Here is a 10321-nt window from a genome sequence, read left to right on the forward strand (position 1 = left end):
GAGGGATTCTGGTGGGGGGGGTGCTCCTAGTGCTTAAAGTAGAGATTCTGGGGGAGTGCTCCTAGTGCTTGAAGGAGAGATTCTGGGGGGGTGCTCCTAGTGCTTGAAGGAGGGATTCTCGACTCTTAACCTTAAACCGTCTGTGACCACCAGTGCACCTCATGGCACTAAATGGGTTTTCTTCGCACAGGTCCTGCCCCTGGAGACAGCGCGTGGGGGCATGGGGCATGGAGGGAACGGGAGAGTCTGCAGTCATCAAACTGAAGAAATAGCTTCATTGATTTAAGTCACACATTTTTTTAGGTGCAAAAAAATGGATGAAAATCAAGTGCAAATGCCTGACATTTTGGCAGTCCCAAGTCTGAGCGTCTGGCGCCCTCAGAGTCCTCTGATAACAAAGATCCCAGCTTGGTAAACACTGGAACCTTATTTCATCTCTTGTGCAGGGAACAGGGGACACTTCACATCTGCCCTGGAGCCATAAATGCACAACCAGGGCACCAGCATCGCGTTTGCTCTGCTCATCCATCACAAAGGAACCCCTTCAGTGTGTGAGCTGGAGAGCCACCATCTGCCCGGGAAGCTTCAGGATGCTGCCACTAGTCCCAGAGACAGACGCCCACTGGTCACACCGGGCACAGTGGGAAGCCAGTCAGGTGCCAAACTGCCCTGGGCAGGGCCACCCCCAGCACCCCTGTGGGTCCCCTGCCCAGCCATGTTGTCTCTGTGTGGCTCTCCTAACCTAGGTTTGTAGAAAAGTCAAAGATTCTTCTCAGAGAGATGCCAGTGGAGAACCAAATGCTATTTCAAAGCAACTGTGGAGGGTCAATAACTTAGATGTTTTTCCCTGACTTTTTACTTCCCCACTTCTGCTGCAGGCCTCATGATTCAGCTTAAAAATACTAAAACTGTGGCTGTAATAAGAAAAAGCAAGAAACATTCCTTGAATATTTCAGAGCAAAATGCTTCTGAAAGCCCTTGGTTCCCCCACAGAAAACATTTAAAAGAAGAAGATTCATGAATCAGTAGCAGCTGCTCTCAGCACCTGTTATTTATTCCCATCATTAAAGTTCTCATGGCATTTTGGAAAGAACTGAACATTTTTCCTAGAGAAATACTCTGGGTTCTGGAGTACACAGTTGACTGCACCCAACTGTTGCTGGACACAAAGGACCTATGAGGTGTTGAGTGGGTCCAGCCCCCCAAACCACCAGAGACAGGCCACCTCCCATCAACCAGCCCCCCAAATCTCCGCATCACCCTGAAATGATCTCCTTGACTGGAGAAGTTTGTCATCCATGCCAATGACACCCTTCACCCAACCATTAACTTGGATGATGGTTCTTCAGAGGACTCTGGGATATGGAAAGAAGGGCCATTTTTCTGCCAATAACTTGCTCAGCAAGTATTGATAAGCACCCACCACATGAAGACCCCGGGCTCAGGGTGACCAGGGACATGAAGAGGCCACACACCATCTGGCAGCCCCATCACGGGCCAGGGAAGAAGGACACGGCCCTGAGCAGCCATCAGAAAGAGACCTCTTGCCATACACAGACTCAAAGAACGTAACTTTCCCCTCAACACTGTCCTTGGTCCAGAAGCCAACCTGGAAGAATAGAGGCTTCCAGCTGGTCCCACTTCCTGCCAGGTGGGCCCGTTGTGCGGGAAAATGCATAACTGGCACAAATCATGTGGCTCTGAATGTGTCTCTCATGCTAATATGGAAGCTTCACCTCTGCAGTAGACCAAAGTAAGAAAGCGAAAGTGTAGGAGGTCACACATTTCCAGGGTCGTTGGATCCCGAGGACAAGACAGGTTGTCGATGCAGCAGAGAGGAGCCGGCTCTGAGCCTCAGCTGCTGGTGGGAAGTCCTGGAGTCACATACCTGAGCATCCTCATGGGTCACAGTGGTTCTGAGTGGGGCCTGGACCACCTGCGTCTCACAGCTGCCTCATCCCTTTTGAACTCAGAGCCCTTGATCTTTCCATCCATCAAGTTCTTTACCCTCTTTGGCCTTATTAGTGAGCTCTGGGGAAGGGCTGTCAGTGTCATAGGTAAAGTCTGTGTCCTTTCCAGGCAACCCAGTCCCAGGACCCAAGGTGCTCTGATGCTGGAAGGAAGACCTGGCTGAGGAGATTCACCTGAAATTGTTTGGAACCCATGGCACTGAGCTAGGCACACCTAACTGGGGTCGGGCCAAGGGCCAGCAGCAGCCCCTCCCTTCTGATAAGGCAACAAAAAAGCTCAGCATCACAATAAGAGAAACAAAGCTCTGAGCACCAAGAAATTCCCTCCTGACCCCACATCTTTGGCCTTATTTTCCATGCTTCTCCTTCCTCTCTTCCACGGTGTCAGAACCTACCAGATGCCAGACTTCAAGCACTATTACAAAGCTGTCATCATCAAGACAGTATGGTATGGGCACAAAAACAAACACATAGCTCAATGGAACAGAATAGAGACCCCGGAAATGGACCCTCAACTCTATGGCCAACTAATCTTCGACAAATCAGGAAAGAACATCCAATGGAAAAAAGCAGTCTCTTCAATAAATGGTGTTGGGAAAACTGGACAGCCACGTGCAGAAGAATGACACTGGACCATTCTCTTACACCATACACAAAAATAGACTCAAAAATGGATGAAAGACATAAATGTGAGACAGGAATCCATCCAAATCCTAGAGGAGAACACAGGCAGCAACCTCTTTGACCTCAGCCGCAGCAACTTCTTGCTAGACATGTCTCCAAAGGCCAGGGAAACAAAAGCAAAAATGAACTTTTGGGACTTCAAGATAAAAAGCTTCTGCACAGCAAAGGAAACAGTTGATAAAACTAAAAGACAACTGACAGAATGGGAGAAGATAATTGCAAATGACATTACAGATAAAGGGCTGGTATCCACAATCTGTAAAGAGCTTCTCGAACTCAACATAAAAAACAAATAATCCAGTCAACAAATGGGCAGAAGACATGAACAGACACTTCTCCAAAGAAGACATCCAAATGGCTAACAGACACATGAAAAAATGATCATCATCATTAGCTATCAGGGAAATTCAAATCAAAACCACAATGAGATACCACCTCACACCCGTCAGAATGGCTAAAATTAACAAGTCAGGAAACGACAGATGTTGGCGGGGATGTGGAGAAAGGGGAACCCTCCTACACTGTTGGTGGGAATGCAAGCTGGTGCAACCACTCTGGAAAACAGTATGGAGGTTCCTCAAACAGTTGAAAATAGAGCTACCGTACGATCCAGCAATTGCACTGCTAGGTATTTACCCCAAAGATACAAATGTAGTGAAAGAAGAGGCACCTGCACCCCAATGTTCATAGCAAAAATGTCCACAATAGCCAAACTGTGGAAGGACCCCAGATGTCCATCAACAGACGAATGGATAAAGAAGATGTGGTCCATATATACAATGGGATATCACTCAGCCATCAGAAAGGATGAATACCCACCATTTGCATCGACATGGATGGTACTGGAGGGTATTATGCTAAGTGAAATAAGTCAGTCAGAGAAAGATAATTATCATATGGTTTCACTCATAGGTGGAACATAAGAAATAGGGCAGAGGATCATAGGGGAAGGGAGGGAAAACTGGGACAAAATCGGAGAGGGAGACAAGCCATATGAGACTCTTGACTCTGGGAAACGCACTGAGGGTCGCTGGAGGGGAGGGGGGTGGGAGGATGGGGTAACTGGGTGATGGGCAGGAAGAAGGGCACGTGACGTGATGAGCACTGGGTGTTACACTCAACTAATGAATCACTGAACGACTACATCTGAAACTAATGATGTACTATATGTTGGCTAACTGAATTTATTTTTTTTAAGATTTTATTTATTCATTTGAGACACAGAGATACAGAGAGAGAGCATGAGCAGGGAGAGGGGCAGAGGCAGAAGGAGAAGCAGGCTCCCCGCTGAGCCAGGAGCCTGATGTGGGGCTCGATTCCAGGACCCTGGGATCATGACCTGAGCCGAAGGCAGATGCTTAACCATCTGAGCCACCCAGGCGCCCGGCTAACTGAATTTAAATTTAAAAGAAAAAAGAAGCTACTACCAGATGACAGGCAGCAGATAGATAGCTCACCTGCAGAGAGCTCATGACCTAGGGGGAGCACCAGCTCTATGACATTATGAAGGACATGGCCTCAGGCCCCTGGTTGCTCCTGAGCAGTTCAGGGCAGACTCCCAGAAGGGGTGAGTTAGCAGATGAAGGGGAGCCTCCTGGATGGCAGAGGGAGAGTCCTCATGGATAGGGCACAGGTGGGCGCAGGACATGTGACAAGCACACAGACCCAGTACAGGTCCCAGCCTCAGTTTCCCTGTTGACAAAACAGAAATCACGTCTCCCACTTAGAATCCAAGATTCAAACAGTACAGAGGCTCTGTGAAGTGAATCTCTGGTATCATGTTGGAAATAGTCTTGAAAAGATGTTTAAACAGGATTGCTGGTCACCAGGAAGCCACGTGGTATGGGGGAAAGTTCAGAAATGTCAACTGGAACTGGATGAGATGCGTCTCACGGGAGCTGCCTGCAGGGCAGTGCCCCCAGAACCCCTAGGAGCCCGCTCCGGGGGGGGCATGGGAGGCTCTGCAGGAGAAGAGCCGGGCCCGGTGGGGCCACCTCAGGGACCGCCTCTGTGCAGAGTCTGCCCTGCAGAGGCCGCAATGACAGGAGGAGCCGCCACACAGCCGCGCCCGGGCACGGCCAAGGACACCTGTCCGCTCACAGCTGGAGCACCTGCTCTTGAATCTTCTCTGTCTGGCGTAATACTGCTTTTACCTTCATGGAAGGTCTATAGCACGACATCAAAAGGTCATTTGTAGTAACAGGTTAACTGAATCATTGATATCTGGTAATTTGAGCCGTAAGGTTTGAAACCATACCATAAGGTTGAGTTTAGGCTCTTGATTTAATTTTTATTTATTTATTATTTATTTATTTATTTGAGAGAAAGAGCACAAGAGAGCATGAGCCAGCACCAGCACAGTGGGGTGGGGGGAGGGCAGAGGAGGGCAGAGCAAGGGCAAGAGGGAGAAGCAGAGTCCCCACCGAGCAGGGAGCCTGATGCAGGGCTCGATCCCAGGATCCCGGGACCGTGATCTGACCCGAAGGGAGACGCTTAACGGACCTAGCCACCCAGGCGCCCCAGGCTCTGATTGATTTAAAGTCTTTTCAAATTCGTTGGACAATCGTTCAAACTTCACCTCAGTGTCGGGTGGAAGTAGCGTGAGGGCAGCTGTTTAGTTTGGGGTGAAGGGCTTCGAACGTGGGCTGTGACGCTGTCTGCCGCATGGACTCAAGCCAGCCTCCCGCGAGTGCTCGGGCTCCCCTGTCTGTACGCTCTGGTCTCACATGCCGTCCAGCTTGCCCTGACCCCACAGGCCCCCCTGGGCTGTGGGCAGCATCAGGGCCCACCTCGCTGTCTCCCTCCCGGCCCTGCTGACCAGCACTGCGGCTCACCTCTCCCTTCAGGAGGACGTGGTGAATGGACAGGCCTTGTCCCAGCTCCACCGGAAGCAAGTTTTGAAGCCCTCCCCCAGCCCCGTCTATGTGGTGACAAGTGCCAGGGCTGTCTCCATCAGCACAGTCGGGATCCACCGCTGCCGCCAGCCTCAAGGGGGACAGCACGCTGGGAAACCACGTGTTTCTTTCCTCAGCCACGCTCCCTAAGCTCTCCTGTGGCCGCCCTGCCCCTGCCCCTCAGCTGAGGAGACCCCGTGCCCCCACTGTGGAGGAGAGGGGCTTGAAACCACGCAGGTGGGCTGCCACGAGCTTGTCCCACTGAGGCCAGCTGTCCATGGGGCTCTCTGCCGCATCTGCAGACCCAGAGCAGTACAGTGCAAAGGTGAGGGTGTGCCCTCTCCGCACACCGGCCAGAACATGAGGAGCCCCAGGACTGGGGGTGACCGGCCACAGCGCCATGCCCCCTGCTAACGCTGGTGCCCGAGGTCAGGTGTTCAGAGTTTGCACAGCTGCCGCAAGCCGCCGATCTGCGAGCACACGTGCTCAGATTTAAACTGGGTTAAAGTGAACGTGCATCCAGGGAGAGCCCTTTCTCTCTACCAGACGGTCTCTCTAAGCAGGTGTGTCTGCGCCTCAAACACCGGGGGGCACGGGGAGCAAGGACAGGGCTGGTGAGGGCCAGGCAGCGTCGTGAGGAGAGAAATAATAGAATTGTTGCCTAGAAGTACTTCTGGTTTGTACAGAAGTAAATAACTTTGTATTTTTGCTCCGAGCCCGTCTTTCTCTCCCAACAACCAGGAAGGCGGTGGGTGGGAACAGGTAGGAGAATGCAGTCCTTTGCGATCCTCATGGTGGACAGTCATAAGATGCCCCTCATTCCGCACAAGCTGCCCCGTCCTCCCTCCCCAGACTGGTCCCAGCCCATCCCCACCCCCCGACCCTGTTCTAGGTGTGGCTTCCCCAGACACTGGAAGGAGCAGGGGCGTCAGGGCGGCTCCCTGGATCCCCCTGGCACAGGCCACCCCCTCACTGCTCCAACCTGTGCTCCCCACGGCACCAGCACCCACCAGTGCCGGCCCCAGAGAGGAAGCAGCCGACGCCATCTGCCTCTGTGGGGGCAGGATTCTCGGAAGCCTGAGAGACCCACGGAAGACCAGGTGCAGAGACCAGTGTCTGCGGGGACAGGGTCCGCGGGACGCCCCGTCCCACCCAACACATTCCTGAACAGAGCAAGAGAAGCACGGGTTCATGCAAGAGCAGAGGCAAAGCTCAGAGTGCTCACAGTGGAAAAGATCCCTTTGCTGTGAGCTCCTAGACCCTGTTGCTACTGAAGTCAGCTAACTGGGGTGGGGATTCTCCCTGCGAAGTGCACTTCTGGGGCTAGTGGGCACATTCTCTGTCTTCACTGTGGGGTGGGTCTCACAAGTGTACAAGTTGCTCAACACTTGTCCAACTGTGAGCTTCATAGGCGTGCATCTTACCATGTGTAAGTCGTACCTCAAAGTTGTTTAAAAAAACAAAGATGATTCAATTAAATAAATACATAATAATAAAGATGAAAGAACACCCGACATAGGGAAGTGTTGGCTATAAAGACGCTCAAGGGATCTGTGGAAGCCACATTCCCACAGGAACACCAGTCCTTCCAGAAGAAAGGGTCATCTGTCCACACCGGCCTGGCTGGGCCCCTATGATGCCCGTGGCCTCTCTGCACCTCCACAAAAGGAAATGATTGGACTCGCTCAGGCATGTCATGAACTCTAAATTAATGTCTGACACACAGTAGGTCATCACTAATTGGCAGTGGGTAACTGGTGCAACGGAAAGCAGGCAAATCGACGGATAGAAAGGGCTTCAGCCACTGTTTAACAAACTAAAACAGAAATAACTTGGATACACTAGTCATCAAATTGGTCAATAAATTTTAAAACCCTAATGCATATTGTTAGTGAAGAACAGCTGGTAGGGTTATAAATTTTTCTAGTGGGAATTTGTAAATAGATAACAAGAGTCTTTACAATGTTTATTCCCTTTGACAATATAATTCCCCTCCTAGAAATTTATCATAAAGAAAAAAATGAGACACAATCAATGATTTATGTAATGATGTTCAATAATATATTATTTAGACTGCCAAGATTTAGAAACAATCCAAATGTCTAAAAATAGGGGAAAGATCAAATTTATTAGGGTACAGCTGGGGAGTAGAATTCAGTGGTCCTTCTCCAACTGAGATTTCTGCCAGCTACATTATAAATATTGGGGAGTTTGGTTTATTGGTTGGTTGGTTTGAATGACAAATGTTTAAAGGGAAGTTCCTTGGGCAAGGCTCCGTTCAGTCCCTCAGACAGAAGACCCAGGGGTGTCAGGCGTCAAGAGACGAGATGTGGGAGAGCCTTACCCCAGCACGTAAACCTTCCGCCTGAGCGACCTGACTCCGACTCACACCTGTTGACCACAGCTAATCATCTGGACGTTCTACCCAAGCTTTGGGAACCGGAAATCTCTGTGTACTCGTACGAGGGGAACAGAATGCTGGCAGGCACTCACCATGTCCACCATCTTTCCTGGTGAGCTCCTAGGAGCGACCTGGCATCTTACTGGGATAATAAATGCGACCTGGCATTTATCCCCATTATCAGAACAGGGCACAACACAAAGCAGGTCTCGGTGAGTATGGCCTAAGGGAATCAGTGAATGGCAGACAAGTTTTCCAGGTAAAGGCAGAACAAGCAAACGGGGCAGCCAGACATTTGACAAGCACGTTTCACTTTACCTTAGGATTTCAAGGTCAAATTACCCCAGTTATCAGGAAGCATTTTGTTACCCAGACTCATACTTTTCAAAACAAAAGAGAAGGAAAGAAATTTGGGAAAAAACAAATAGTCCAAGAACGTATTTCTGACCCCATCTGCTCTCCAGGTGCATGACACTCACACACACACCCCAGATGTCCTAAGGTACTTACCCAGTCTGCTTGTAACATCACAGAGAGAGAGGACGTGTGCTAATCCAAATGCTTCCTCTGGCAAGCCGGCCAGGACCACTCCGTTGAGCCGCACCTGGAGGCCAAGGCCCGGCTCCCTTGGTCGGCGGCTTCAGAGGCCGGGACCCCCCCCCCAAACTGCAGCTCCTGTCCCCACATGCAGGAAGAGTTGGAGGCTCCAGGAATTGTGGGGTGCAGGTCAGAAGTGGCGCTCCAGCAGCCCACTCCCCTGCCTCACCCAGCAGCAGCACCCAGGCAGCGAGGGGCCTGCAGATCCAGCACGTCCCAGGCAGCCTGCTCCATGTTGGAGGGTCCCCACCTGCAGGAACCCCTCTTGGCTGTTGAAATGGAGCTGCTGGGAAGATCACCCAAAATAGCAGATGTAATAGAAACAGACCCTCGGCTCTTGGAATGAACCCTGTGGCAGGAACGGAGGATGATGACCGTCCACGTTCCACACCCATCAGTTTGCTAAAAGCAGCTTTTTCTCCCCAGGGACACATCAGTGCAGACATCTAGGAAACCTCAAGCTGTCATGACTAACTCACGAAACAGTCCCCACCTTGCCACACGTAGGCATCAGAGAGTGAGTCCTGCTTTCTGCAGGGTCCTTGGCAGCACTTGGAACGGGAGGCAAGTTTATGCCCTTGGAACTGAGTGTGAGTCAGGAGAGAGGTCTGAAAATCTCAGCCCAAGACAAGTGGCTCCTCTGGGAAGACAGAATCACTGAGCCTGGAATGCTCTCCTGCCCTGAGAACATCGGACTGCCACCTCCACTTTCCATTCTGTGGTGCTGATTGGACCTGCCTTAAACACGTTATTTATCTCCGTTCCTCACAGTTCTGCCCCTGCCCAGCACCCCGCAAACCTGCCAGGTCAGGCTGTGTAAACCAGGAGCTTCCTCCTCAGTTGGCATTGGCAATAGCCTCCCTTTCCTCCTGACTTTGAGGAACACAAAGCTGGCGGAAATTGTGGAGTCTTCCGGGAAGGCGAGGAAGGCACACGTGTGGTAGCCATCCACACATCCATCCTTACATGTACCCATGAGGGGGACCCACGAAACAGCACCAGGTGGGCCCAACGGCACATGTGAAGCCTTGGGACACCCCCACTGGTGCTTCTGTATCTGACCCCTCGTAACCTGGGCTGTTACTTTGGAATAACCCCTGACAGGCAAGGGCTCCATTGGAGGGATTTCTCCATGGAAGGAAGTCAGTGGCAGGGCCAGATTCAGGCCTCTGAACCTCCTCCATCCTCAACATCCCCCCCCCCAACTCCCAGCCTCAACATCCCCCCCCAACTCCCAGCCAGCTTACTCTACGGGGTTAGCAGCATATTCTGGAATCACGGAAGGAGCCACCAATGTTGCTCTCCAGAGTCAGGATGTGGTTCGAGAGCAGAGACCTTGTGCCCGTTGACATTTGCTGGCCTGGAGTCATGGTTAGTCCTCCCTTCTACTCTCAGAAGTGACCTGATGTGGATAATTGAAGAGCTCATCTACTTTCAAGAATATGGAATATGCTGAAATTCTTGTGAGGCCCATTCCATAAAAGAATCTCAAAATACCTAAAGATAATCTCACCATTACCTCCCCACCCTTCTTGTAAAATCAGGGAATACCTTTATCTTTCCTCTGGGGCAGGTAAAATGCCCAAGGAGCAAATCTTAAGACTAGAAGCTTTGGAGCTCCCAGGCTCTGCTTGATGAGGCTCCCTGAGTCCCTTCTGAGACTGATGTTTTAATTTGACATTTACAGGGTTCCTAGGTGACTCAGTCAGTGAACGTCTGCCTTCGGCTCAGGTCTTGGTTCTGGGGTCCTGGGATGGAGCCCTGCATCGGGCTCC

Source organism: Callorhinus ursinus, unplaced genomic scaffold (assembly GCF_003265705.2).
Source record: "Callorhinus ursinus isolate GAN/ISIS: 27379988/994484 unplaced genomic scaffold, GSC_fseal_2.0 scaffold6, whole genome shotgun sequence".
Lineage (NCBI taxonomy): Eukaryota > Metazoa > Chordata > Mammalia > Carnivora > Otariidae > Callorhinus > Callorhinus ursinus.